Genomic DNA, 14,074 nt, shown 5'->3' with positions numbered 1-14,074 from the left:
CCTTCCCCCGCTTACTGCGGACGGCCCCGGACCCAGACATGGCAGTGTCTCCCTCTCCATCTGCACCAGGAGACACGGAGGACCCCCCCAGCAGTGCGGAAGACGCAGCGCCCCCCCTGACTGAGGGGGGGGCTCTACACATCCGGCAGTTGCCTGCCCCCCCCAAGACCCAGCGGCAGCCTCGATCCAGGGACGCGAGTCTGCCCAGAGCCCAAATACCTAGCCATCCCACCTATGCCCAGGTGGTCCGCCCGCACTCCCTGAATGTCCGTCCGGACCCCTCCCTGGACTCCCCCCATGCTACCTCATGGTCCGAACACTTGCACCCCCCTTCCTCCCGGCCCCCTTCCTTGGCAGCAGGGTCGGGGCAGGGAGGCTCTCCTCCATGTCCACTCCCGCTCCAGCCCCCCATGGGGCATCACGAAGGGGGATATCCCCCCTGGCACTCCTATCTGTCAGCCATCCCCACGAAAGATGATTTTAAACAACTCGTGGCGGAAGTGCAAGCCACCTGTCGCGCTGAAATCCAGTCCCTGCACGCCGGCCTTAAACACCTGGCTGAACGAGTCGAGATGGCGGAGGAAGAGATTCAGGAGACCAAGCTGGCAGTACACCGCACTCAGGTAGAGAGCTCGGACCACCGACTCCTCCTACGGGACATGCAGCGCCACGTGGAAGATCTTGATAACAGAGGCCGGCGGAACAACATCCGCGTCCGTGGCCTCCCCGAAACCGAGGGACCTGAGGACCTGCAGACCACTCTGCAAGCACTGTTTAATGGAATGCTGGGAGAAGACCCGGCCAAGCCCATTGAGATGGACAGAGCCCATCGAGCCCTTCGCCCCAAGGGCCCGGCCTCCAAACCAAGAGATGTTATTTGTAGGATCCACTCTTTCCCCCTCAAGGAAGACATCATGCGTAAGTCCCGCTCCATCCGCAATCTTATGTTTGACAACGCTCCGATCCAGGTTTACCCGGATGTCTCCTGGATAACCCTCCAAAAACGACGGCTGCTGCTGCCCCTTCTTCAAGTCTTGCAGGACAGGAGCATACTTTACCGCTGGGGTTTCCCCTTCTGCCTTACAGCTAGACACCAGGGGAAGTCGGCGTTCCTTCGATACCCGGAGGACCTGGCCTCCTTCTGTGACACTTTGGGCCTGCCGGTCCCCAAGCTCCCGGAATGGGACCTGATACCTTCTCAACCGCCTTCGCCGGTCCTCTGGCAGAAAGTTCCCTCGGCTAAACGGCACCGGGGTTCAGAGCCGGACCGCAGATCTCCTAAACACAAGTGACATGGATCCCCCCATCAGCGGGCCTTCCCGCCATTTGTTTGAGTTCCCACCCATTTTGTTTTACTTGGGGTTTATTCACCCCCCTTCCCCCGATGGCCTGATCGCTACAAGATTTCCCTTTTTTCTTTTTTGTTTTCCAGGAATTGTTTTTTCACCCAGGGCTGGCTTAGGTAGAGTCTGAGGACAGATCGACTCCCGAGTTACAGACCCCCCCTTGTGGTTTTCCACCTTCTGGTTCCCTTGAACTTTACAAACTATTGGTGTCTGCCTGGCCTGGCCTTCTCCCCCCTTCTGTTTTTTTTTTTTTTTTCTGGGGTCGGGAGACGCCCAGCCCAGGAGACCTATCGGAACCTCTTCGGTTCAGAGCCCCTATAGGGCCCCTGGACCTGACATATGTTGCAGTTAACTTTGGTTTTGTACTTTGTTTATGTTTTCACTCCTCTTCTCTTTTTCAGACTCTTTCTCCGCCCCGCCCCCTGTGCGGGCCTCAGCCAGTGGTCCAGTCGTATGTCAGCCCTCCCCCGGCGGTCGTCTCTCCCCCTGGGGCACCTACCCTTCCAGCGGCAGAAGCTAAGTATGACCAACCCCGACCATCCCCTTGATTATGGCTAAGATACTATCTTTAAATGTACATGGCCTAAACTCCAACAAGAAACGCCATCTTGCGCTCCAAGAATTTAGGCGATCCGGGGCGGATATAGTGATGGTCCAAGAAACGCACTTTAACCGAGGGGACTCCTTTAAATTTGCCCTAAGACATTTCCCCCTGGTGTACCAAGCCTTTAGCTCGCGTAAGAGGGCGGGGGTGGCTATTCTTATCAGAAAGGGCTCCCCCTTTACGTGCACATCGACGTACCTAGATCCAAAGGGCCATTTTGTCATCCTTCGCGGTATCTGGCTGGCGCAGGCTGTGACTCTATGCGCCCTCTACGCCCCGAATGTCCACCAACACCGATTTTTGTCCGGCGTGCTTTCTCGCCTATTTAGGTCGCCTTCCGAGCTTCTGGTGATAGGGGGGGACTTCAACCTTATTCCATCTGTTACACATGATCGCGTGGTGGTGAACCCACAGGCATCTCAGACTAGGGTCCTGAGGGACTCGACGCTGTTCCGCCAGCTCACCAGACGACGCGCTCTCTTTGATGCCTGGCGTACTTTACATCCACGGGACCGCCAATACACCTTTTACTCGGCCCCGCACCGCACCCACTCGCGTATAGACCACTTTTTTGTGAACAGCCATACCTTGAGGGCGGTCCGTGCAGCACATATATTACCCATCTCTTGGTCCGACCACGCCCCGATCACCCTGATGCTAAATATTGGAGCCCCTCTTCACAGGCCGTGTAACTGGCGACTGAACAATTACCTCCTGCAGCACTCCCCGGCCAAAATGGAGCTGGAATCCACGCTCCGACTGTACTTTGCCGAAAACGACACTCCTGACGTTTCTCTCCCCACCCTTTGGGCGGCCCACAAGGCGGTTGCCCGGGGTCGCTGCCTTGCTCTCTCCTCGGCTCTGAAGAGAGATGCACAGGCTGCTAGGCGGCTGGCTGAGGGGCGGCTGAAGGCCCTTGAGGCTAAGCTTCAGGGGTCTCCCTCTCTGTCACTGGTCAAGCAAATAGTGCAGGTAAGACTTACTCTACGCGATCTTGCGCTTGGTTCGGTTGAAAAAGCGCTTATCCGCCTACGACAGCTCTACTATGATAAGGGCAATAAAGCGCAGACCCTATTGGCCAGGAAGCTGGCTGATCGCATGCAAGCCTCCGCGCCCTCCCAAATTAAAAACCGTGGGGGAGACCTTTTGTTTTACCCGCAGGATATCGCAGATACGTTTGCTGACTTTTACACGGACCTGTACAACAAGAGGGACATACCCCATAACCCACCGACCCCTGACTTAGCTGACCGCATAGCCAACTACCTAGCTGGAGTGACACTGCCCCAGGTGCAGGACGCGGAACTTCAGGAACTGAACGCCCTCATCACCGATGAGGAACTGGCAGCGACTGTAAAGGCGCTCCCCGCTCACAAATCTCCGGGTCCAGATGGCTTCCCGTACGAGTACTATAAAATGTTTCTACCCATCTTGAGCCCATACATGACCAAGCTGTTCAATTCCTTCCTCACACGGGCCCCAGTCCCAACGGAGATGTTGGCGTCCTTTATATCCCTTATCCCTAAACCAGACAAGGACCAGACCTCATGCGCCAGTTACAGGCCTATCGCCTTACTGAACTCGGACCTGAAGATCTTTACGAAAATCCTGGCCAACCGCCTCAATACAATCCTTCCTGCCCTGGTCCATAAGGATCAGGTTGGTTTTGTACCTCTTCGACAAGCGGGGGACAACACCAGGAAAGTTATTGACCTCATTGACGTAGCAAACAAGACTGGTTGCCCCTCCCTGGTCCTGAGTCTAGACGCGGAAAAGGCGTTTGATCGCCTGAGCTGGCCCTTCATGACGGCGACTCTAACCCACATGGGTTTCCGGGGTCCCTTCCTGCACGCTATACAACACCTTTACACCACCCCCACTTCTCAAGTTAAGACCCCGTATGCAATTTCTCCGACTTTCCCTATCACTAATGGCACCCGCCAGGGCTGTCCGCTCTCTCCTCTGCTGTTTGCTCTCTGTGTCGAACCCCTGGCGGAGGCCATTAGAAGAAACCCGGATATCCGGGGTGTCTCGGTTCGGGGCAGGGAATTTAAAATATCGCTCTTCGCTGACGACGTCATTCTCACCCTGACCCAGCCCAGGACCTCCTTACCCAATCTACACGCAGAACTTAGCCGATACGGGGCGATCTCGGGCTACAAAATAAACGCATCTAAGTCAGTCGCCTTCCCACTTAATATGCCCCTAGTTGAAGGAGCTCATTTGCGCTCGGCTTTCCCTTATCGTTGGGAGACTTCCTCACTTAAATATCTAGGGGTTCAACTTACCCCATCCTTCCACACTTTATACCAGGCCAACTTTCCCCCCCTCTATAGGGAGATCAGGGGACTTATCCATAAATGGAAAACACACCATATATCCCTTACGGGGCGGATCGCGTCCATTAAAATGGTAATCCTCCCCAAACTTCTCTACCTATTTCAGACACTGCCTGTCCCGATCCCCTACGCACACCTCCGTATGCTCCAGAAAGACTTATTGCAATTTGTATGGAACTTCAAAAAACATCGGGTCCCAGGCACGGTTCTCACTGCCCTGCGCTCAGACGGCGGTTTGGCATTCCCTGACTTGGTTAGGTACTACCAGGCGACGATGCTCCGGGCGATAGTCTCCTGGTTCCCTCAACGGTCATATAACAAGTGGTCGGAGATAGAAAAAATATGGTTAGCCCCAGTACACCCGAACAGTCTGCTCTGGGGGGCGGGGGTGGCGATTGAGCCGGACCGGTTGCTGGGCTCGATGGCTCACCTCCGTCAGCTTTGGCGGAAGCTGTCTTGTCACTGCAAGCTACACTCGGAGTCGTCCCTGATGACCTCGTTCCTTTACAACCCCATGCTCCCAGACAGCCTGACCCACCAGATGTCCTGGCCCTGGGCGTCCCGAGGTTTATTTCACCTGGGACACCTGGTAGACCCCAGATCGAGAAAGCTGCTCTCCTTCTCGGAGCTCCAGGCCAAACATGACCTCCCCCGACAGACGTTCTACAGTTATCTCCAAATAAGACATTTCGCACAAACCTTAGCCCCGAGACTCCAATTCTCCCCGCCCTCCCCATTTGAGATGATTATATTGAACGGCCGGAATGGCAGGGGGCTGATCTCGGATATATACCGCGTTCTCAGCTCACACCACTCCCAGGCGAGGGGCAAGCACAAGTATATGTTGAAGTGGGAGAGGGACCTGGGGGAGGAGCTCTCCCTTGAGGATTGGCAGGGGGTGTGGCGACAGGCAGCCAAATCCTCTCTATGCACCCTTTACAAGGAAAATGCCTACAAGATACTCTTCCGTTGGTACCGGACCCCAGAGGTACTGCACAAAATATATCCCTCCACCTCGGATCGTTGCTGGCGCTGCCTAAAAGACAGAGGTACCCTATTCCACATATACTGGACTTGCCCCTCGATATCCCCTTTCTGGACTCTGACCCAACAGCTCCTTGCCCGCTTGCTGGGGGTGCCCGTCCCGTTTGAACCCAAGTTCTTCCTATTTGGCCTGTCCCGAATTAAGCTAGCTAAACCGTCTCGGAAGCTTCTGAGACATGTTCTCACGGCAGCCCGATGTTTGATAGCCCTCCGTTGGAAAAGCCAAACGGCCCCGACTATGGAAGCCCTTTACTCTAGAATAAAGGACATCGAACTCATGGAGAAAATGACTGCCAGAATACGGGACAGGCTGGAGGAATTTGATTTGGTTTGGGGGAGATGGCGGCTGCTGGAGGATTAGGGGCACGCCGAGTCCGGCACGACAACGCGGATCACTGGTTTTCTCTTCTTTATCTTCTTTCTCTCTTTCCTTACCTGATTTTGACTATTGCTGCGGCGGACTCTTGCCGCTCTATTTCAAGTGTGTTGCATAGGACTTATGGCAGAACTTACAGGGCCTCTTGGGCTTGGGAGCAGGCAGTTGACTGTGTGTGTCTCCTGACCCCCCGCTCCTGGCCAACCACATTACTATGCCTTGCTATATGTGCCCATGGCCCGATACCACGGGTAGCGTGCTTACTCATGACCTTGCTATGTTTTGTAATTGCATTGCTCCTACTACGCCTCTGTACTGCTTACCTTCCTATGCTGTTAATGAAAATAAAGAAAACGTTATTTAAAAAAAAAAAAAAGTTTGCCACATTTGATTTAGTTGATGAAAATCTTAAAAGGGAATGGACAGATACTCTATCCATCTGTTCATCTAAATTGATGCAGATTATTATCGTTTCTAAAAATAAGGTGTTGGAACAACTACAAGCAGAAATGCCCATTATCCAGAATGATTTAACCACATTGCAAAGATATAGTGGATTCTCTGAGTAGGACAGTCATTTAAATAAGCTTGATACATTTTAGTAGGGATGAGCCGAACACCCCCCGGTTCGGTTCGCACCAGAACTTGCGAACGACCCCCGCGTTCGGTACGAACGTTAGAACCCCATTGAAGTCTATGGAACTCGAACGTTCGAATTAGAAAGTGCTAATTTTAACGGCTAATATGCAAGATAGTGTGCTAAAAAGGGTTTGGCGATCTGCCTCCTGCCTCAGGGGACATGGGTCACTGCAAAAAAAAGTTTTAAAAACTACCGTTTTGGCGGGAGCACTGATTTTAATGACGATTAAAGTGAAAAAAAAGTGAAATATTCCTTTAAATATGGTGCCTGGGGGGTGTCTATAGTATGCCTGTGAAGTGCCACGTGTTTCCCGTGTTTAGAACAGTCCCTGCACAAAATGACATTAAACGGAAATAACACCATTTAAAACTGCTTGCGGTTTTAATGTTATATCTGGTTCCTGCAATATGGTTGAAAATCATTCAGAAAAATGGCATGGGTAGCCCTCCCTGCCCATTACCAGCCTATTTGGGTCTTGTACGCATATTAAGGGGAACCCCGTACCCATATTAAAAAAAAGGAAATGCGTGTGGCCCCCAGGCCCTATATACTCAGAACAGCAGTATACAGGCGGTGCAAACAAGACAGGGACTGTGTAGGTTTGTTGTGTTAAGTTGAATCTGTTTGTCATTTTCAACTGGTACATTTTTAAAGTGTAGCTCCAGTCAAAAAAAATATCTTTAAGCTTTTTGGAAAACATAGGGAAGGGTTATCACCCCTGTATAATTTGTTTTGTCGTCCATCTTTTTTCATCTCACTTGCTGTTGTCTCCTTCCGTTTGCAAGTAGGAGATGTTTGTAAGTTGGATGTTTGCAAGTAGGGGCCTGCCCTATATGCTCTGCAGAAATGGCGGAACAAGGTGTTGGTTTTGCAACAACATTGTAAGCCCTCAAAGTGACTCTTGGTGGCCGCTGGAGCGCCCTGCTGTGAACGATTATATCAAGAATTGTAATTACATGCCATTGTTGAACAGTGGTAGAAAAATTGACCTTTGGTGGTTGTGGTGCTGGTGCCACAACACTATAAGTCCTCACAGTTACTCTGGGTGGGCACAGGAAGGGGCCCTCCTGTGAAATATTATATCAAGAATTGTAATTACATGTCCCTGTTAAACAGGGGCAGAAAAATTGGGCCTTAGGCACTGGTGCCATCACACTGCAACCTCTGCCATACACTCTAGTTTTATTGCAGGAATTAGCCCTGCTGCAAAGCATTGCATCAAAAATTGTACTTAAACGCCCCTGTTAAACAGGGGCAGAAAAATTGGGCCTTAGGCACTGGTGCCATCACACTGCAACCTCTGCCATATACTCTAGTTTTATTGCAGGAATTAGCCCTGCTGCAAAGCATTGCATCAAAAATTGTACTTAAACGCCCCTGTTAAACAGGGGCAGAAAAATTGGGCCTTAGGCACTGGTGCCATCACACTGCAACCTCTGCCATACACTCTAGTTTTATTGCAGGAATTAGCCCTGCTGCAAAGCATTGCATCAAAAATTGTACTTAAACGCCCCTGTTAAACAGGGGCAGAAAAATTGGGCCTTAGGCACTGGTGCCATCACACTGCAACCTCTGCCATATACTCTAGTTTTATTGCAGGAATTAGCCCTGCTGCAAAGCATTGCATCAAAAATTGTACTTAAACGCCCCTGTTAAACAGGGGCAGAAAAATTGGGCCTTAGGCACTGGTGCCATCACACTGCAACCTCTGCCATATACTCTAGTTTTATTGCAGGAATTAGCCCTGCTGCAAAGCATTGCATCAAAAATTGTACTTAAATGCCCCTGTTAAACAGGGGCAGAAAAATTGGGCCTTAGGCACTGGTGCCATCACACTGCAACCTCTGCCATACACTCTAGTTTTATTGCAGGAATTAGCCCTGCTGCAAAGCATTGCATCAAAAATTGTACTTAAACGCCCCTGTTAAACAGGGGCAGAAAAATTGGGCCTTAGGCACTGGTGCCATCACACTGCAACCTCTGCCATATACTCTAGTTTTATTGCAGGAATTAGCCCTGCTGCAAAGCATTGCATCAAAAATTGTACTTAAACGCCCCTGTTAAACAGGGGCAGAAAAATTGGGCCTTAGGCACTGGTGCCATCACACTGCAACCTCTGCCATACACTCTAGTTTTATTGCAGGAATTAGCCCTGCTGCAAAGCATTGCATCAAAAATTTTACTTAAACGCCCCTGTTAAACAGGGGCAGAAAAATTGGGCCTTAGGCACTGGTGCCATCACACTGCAACCTCTGCCATATACTCTAGTTTTATTGCAGGAATTAGCCCTGCTGCAAAGCATTGCATCAAAAATTGTACTTAAACGCCCCTGTTAAACAGGGGCAGAAAAATTGGGCCTTAGGCACTGGTGCCATCACACTGCAACCTCTGCCATACACTCTAGTTTTATTGCAGGAATTAGCCCTGCTGCAAAGCATTGCATCAAAAATTTTACTTAAACGCCCCTGTTAAACAGGGGCAGAAAAATTGGGCCTTAGGCACTGGTGCCATCACACTGCAACCTCTGCCATATACTCTAGTTTTATTGCAGGAATTAGCCCTGCTGCAAAGCATTGCATCAAAAATTGTACTTAAACGCCCCTGTTAAACAGGGGCAGAAAAATTGGGCCTTAGGCACTGGTGCCATCACACTGCAACCTCTGCCATACACTCTAGTTTTATTGCAGGAATTAGCCCTGCTGCAAAGCATTGCATCAAAAATTGTACTTAAACGCCCCTGTTAAACAGGGGCAGAAAAATTGGGCCTTAGGCACTGGTGCCATCACACTGCAACCTCTGCCATATACTCTAGTTTTATTGCAGGAATTAGCCCTGCTGCAAAGCATTGCATCAAAAATTGTACTTAAACGCCCCTGTTAAACAGGGGCAGAAAAATTGGGCCTTAGGCACTGGTGCCATCACACTGCAACCTCTGCCATACACTCTAGTTTTATTGCAGGAATTAGCCCTGCTGCAAAGCATTGCATCAAAAATTGTACTTAAACGCGCCTGTTAAACAGGGGCAGAAAAATTGGGCCTTAGGCACTGGTGCCATCACACTGCAACCTCTGCCATATACTCTAGTTTTATTGCAGGAATTAGCCCTGCTGCAAAGCATTGCATCAAAAATTGTACTTAAACGCCCCTGTTAAACAGGGGCAGAAAAATTGGGCCTTAGGCACTGGTGCCATCACACTGCAACCTCTGCCATACACTCTAGTTTTATTGCAGGAATTAGCCCTGCTGCAAAGCATTGCATCAAAAATTTTACTTAAACGCCCCTGTTAAACAGGGGCAGAAAAATTGGGCCTTAGGCACTGGTGCCATCACACTGCAACCTCTGCCATATACTCTAGTTTTATTGCAGGAATTAGCCCTGCTGCAAAGCATTGCATCAAAAATTTTACTTAAACGCCCTTGTTAAACAGGGGCAGAAAAATTGGGCCTTAGGCACTGGTGCCATCACACTGCAACCTCTGCCATACACTCTAGTTTTTTTGCAGGAATTAGCCCTGCTGCAAAGCATTGCATCAAAAATTGTACTTAAACGCCCCTGTTAAACAGGGGCAGAAAAATTGGGCTGTTGGCATCACCCAGAACCAAAAATGTTCTTCCAACATATCAGCGGAGGAGGAAGAGGATAGACAATCAACATAACAGGACAGTCACTCAGCATCAGCATAGGCAGTCTTGAAGGGATGTGGTATTTCAAAAAAAATTATTCGGTTACATCAGCTTCAGGTGCTTGGTAGCTGTGGGTGATCCAAGACTGATTCATCTTGATGAAGGTCAGTCGATCAACTGATTCGGTGGACAGGCGCACCCTGTGATCGGTAACGAAGCCACCAGCAGCACTGAAGGTGCGTTCCGAAAGAACGCTGGATGCAGGACAGGCCAGTAGCTCAATTGCATACTGTGCAAGCTCTGGCCAGTGATCCATCCTCAAGACCCAGTAAGCCAGAGGATTTTCAGTGGGAAAGGTGTCCAAGTCTGACCTTGCCCCTAGGTATTCCTGCACCATGTAAATTAGACGCTGGCGATGGGTGCTGGAACCAATCATACCTTGGGGCTGCGGACTAAAAAATTGTCTGAAAGCATCAGTCAGACGGCCACCTTCTCCACCGCTCCTTCTGACTGATGCCTCAGCAACACGTTGTCCAGGACCAGGAGTTTGTGACCTCCCAGTCTCTGGGAACGCGTTGCACAGAGCTTTCTGCAAGGCCTCCCGGAGATGTCTCATCCTCTGCTCCCTCTGCGATGGCAAGATAAGGTCGGCAACCTTACCCTTGTACCGTGGATCAAGGAGAGTGGCCAGCCAGTAATGGTCCCTCTCCTTGATCCGAAGAATACGAGGATCCTTCCGCAGGCTTTGCAGTATCAGGGAGGCCATGCAGCGTAGGTTAGCTGAGGCATTCGGTCCGGAGTCCTCTGGGTCACTAAGGACAACATGATCCGCAGCTACCTCCTCCCAGCCACGTACAAGTCCACGTGTTTCTTGGGACTGTAAATCATCCCTATAAGACTGCTGCTGCTGATGCTGAGTGCCAGCCTCCACCTCCATGCTGACACAATCATCCTCCTCCCCCTCTTCCTCCTCCTCACCCTCTTCCTGTGTGATGGGTGGCACAGCAGGAACACTGTCTGGATAAAGGGGGCCTTGAGAGGCAAGGAAGTCCTCCTCTTCCTGCCTCTGTTCTGCCTCAAGTGCCCTGTCCATTATTCCACGCAGCGTATGCTCCAAGAGGTGGACAAGAGGTATAGTGTCACTGATGCATGCACTGTCACTGCTCACCATCCTTGTGGCCTCCTCAAACGGTGACAGGACAGTGCATGCATCCCTGATCATGCCCCACTGGCGTGGTGAGAAAAAACCAAGCTCTCCTGACCCTGTCCTGGTGCCGTAGTCGCACAGGTACTCATTGATGGCCCTCTGCTGCGTGTGCAGCCGCTGCAGCATGGCCAATGTTGAGTTCCATCTGGTGGGCATGTCACATATAAGGCGGTTCTTGGGCAGGTTCAACTCCTTTTGGAGCTCAGCCAGCCGAGCACAGGCATTAAATGATCGGCGGAAATGCACACAGACTCTCCTGGCCTGTTTCAGGACATCCTGTAAGCCGGGGTACCTGCCCAAGAACCGCTGCACCACCTGGTTAAGGACGTGAGCTACACAGGGCACATGGGTCAGTTGTCCCTGTCGGAGGGCGGAGAGGAGGTTGGTGCCATTGTCGCAAACCACCATTCCTGGCTTAAGCTGGCGTGGCGTCAACCACCTCTCGGCCTGCCCCTGCAGAGCTGACAAAACATCCGCCCCAGTGTGGCTCCTGTCCCCCAAACAAACCAGCGCAAGCACGGCATGGCATCGTTTTGCCTGCGTACTTGCGTAGCCACTGCAACGCCTACGGAGCACCGCTGGTTCTGAGGACAGAGCACTGGAAGAGGCCATGGAGGAAGAAGAAGAGGAGGGGGTGGAGGAGAGAGGTGTGTCACAACCAATAGTAGCATTTTGGAGGCGTGGTGGCGGAACAACCTCCAATACTACTGCACCTTGTCCTGCATCCTTCCCAGCAGCCAGAAGAGTGACCCAATGGGCCGTGAAAGACAGGTAACGTCCCTGTCCATGCCTGCTGGACCATGAGTCAGCGGTAATATGCACCTTACCGCTGACCGCCTTGTCCAGCGAGGCAAGGACATTGCCTTCCACATGCCGGTAGAGAGCCGGAATTGCCTTCCGTGAGAAAAAGTGGCGTTTGGGGACCTGCCACTGAGGAACCGCACATTGTACAAACTCACTGAAGGGGGCCGAGTCTACCAACTGAAAAGGCAGCAGTTGAAGTGCTAGCAATTTAGCCAAGCTAGCATTCAACCGCTGGGCATGTGGATGGCTGGGAGTAAATTTCTTCCGCCGGTCCAGCAGCTGGGGCAGGGACATTTGCCTGCTATAATCGGACGTGGATGTACCACTAGCAGAGTTCCCGGAAGCACTTGGCTGTGACACACCTAATTCTACACCTTCATTCCTCTCAGAGCAGGTTTCAGAGAGGACTGAAGGTCTAGTGGGGTTGGAGATGCCAGCTGATGAGGAGCAAGGAGAGGTCCGCTTTGTTCTTTGGTGTGGGTCTTTGAGGTATGCTTGCCAACGAGCTGCATGGCAGGTCAACATAAGTCTGGTCAAGCATGTGGTGCCCAAGCGGCTGATGTTTTGGCCACGTGAGATACGCTTGAGACATATGTTGCAAATAGCAGCGGTGCGATCTGATGCACTCGTCTCAAAAAAGGCCCACACCAAAGAACTTTTAGAATAACGCGCAGAGGAAGCGCTCTGCGCAGAGGAAGCGCTCTGCGCAGGCGGAGCTCTGCGGTGTGATTCAGTCGGTGTGCTGCCCCTAAGCTGGCCCCCGGAGGGCATCCTGCCTCGTTGGACATGTGCCTCCTCCTCCTCCTCCTCCTCCTCCCTCCTTCCAGGCACCCACGTGGAGTCAGTGCCCTCATCATCCCCTCCCTCTTCATCGCTGTAGCAAACCTGGCAGTATGCTGCAGCTTGTGGAACATGACTGCCAGATTGCTGTCCTTCTTGAGCATCCCCTCTCTCTGTGCTCACGCTACTGCCTTCCTCTAGCTGAGTGTCATCATCAGAGCCCACCAAACACTGGGCATCCTCCTGGAGCATGTACCCAACACTGTGCTCAAAGAGTTCAGGAGACTCCTCAGGAGGACGTGGTGGGTCTAGGGAAGGAGTCACTGATGATGACATTGAGAGGAGGGACGACGATGTGTTGGCAGCTGCTTTTCTACTACCCTGAGACTGGGTGAGACAGGATGAGGAAGATGAAGAGGGCTTGGTCATCCACTCTACCAAGTCGTTGGCATGTTGCGGTTCAACATGTCCAGCTGCAGAAAAGAAGGACAAGCATGTCCCATGGCCACGTGCTGATGACAATGCACCGCGTCCCCGACCAGCACTGTTGTCTCTAGACACAGAGCCTGCTTGCCCTCTTTTATCGGCTCGCGCCTGTCTGCCTCTCCTTGCTGGCCTTCCAGACATGGTAATGGCCTGAAGGGAGTTGGGTAAAACAGTAGTTGGGTAGTTTATATTGTGCTGGAGGCACACAACACCCACTAACTCCTGCAGATGCCTTTTTTATAGAACAGCAGAGTTAAAGGGGTATATACAGATGTATACTGTGCTGTGCTGGAAGCACACACAACTTCCAATAACTCCAGCAGATGTCAATCGGGCCCAAATAGAGAACAGCTATGTAGGTGGATAATAGCGGTATGTACTGGGTACAGAGCAGGCAAACAGCACGCACTATCTCCTGAGTGACACTACTGACTGCAAGCTCTATTGTTAAAGATGGACCACTAGCTATATAGGTGAGGTGAATATCACGGTGTATACTGCGGTCAGGGCACGCAGACAATAACCAGAAAACAGCAGAGTTAAAGGGGTATATACAGATGTATACTGTGCTGTGCTGGAAGCACACACAACTTCCAATAACTCCAGCAGATGCCAATCGGGCCCAAATAGAGAACAGCTATGTAGGTGGATAATAGCGGTATGTACTGGGTACAGAGCACGCACACAGCACGCACTATCTCCTGAGTGACACTGCTGACTGCAAGCTCTATTGTTAAAGATGGACCACTAGCTATATAGGTGAGGTGAATATCACGGTGTATACTGCGGTCAGGGCACGCAGACAAAAACAAGAAAACAGCAGA

This window comes from Lithobates pipiens, unplaced genomic scaffold (genome assembly GCF_037356315.1).
Source record: "Lithobates pipiens isolate NorthernLeopardFrog02 unplaced genomic scaffold, aLitPip1_a1.2 Scaffold_8, whole genome shotgun sequence".
NCBI classification, from domain to species: domain Eukaryota; kingdom Metazoa; phylum Chordata; class Amphibia; order Anura; family Ranidae; genus Lithobates; species Lithobates pipiens.
Note: the sequence above shows the minus strand (reverse complement) of the source record.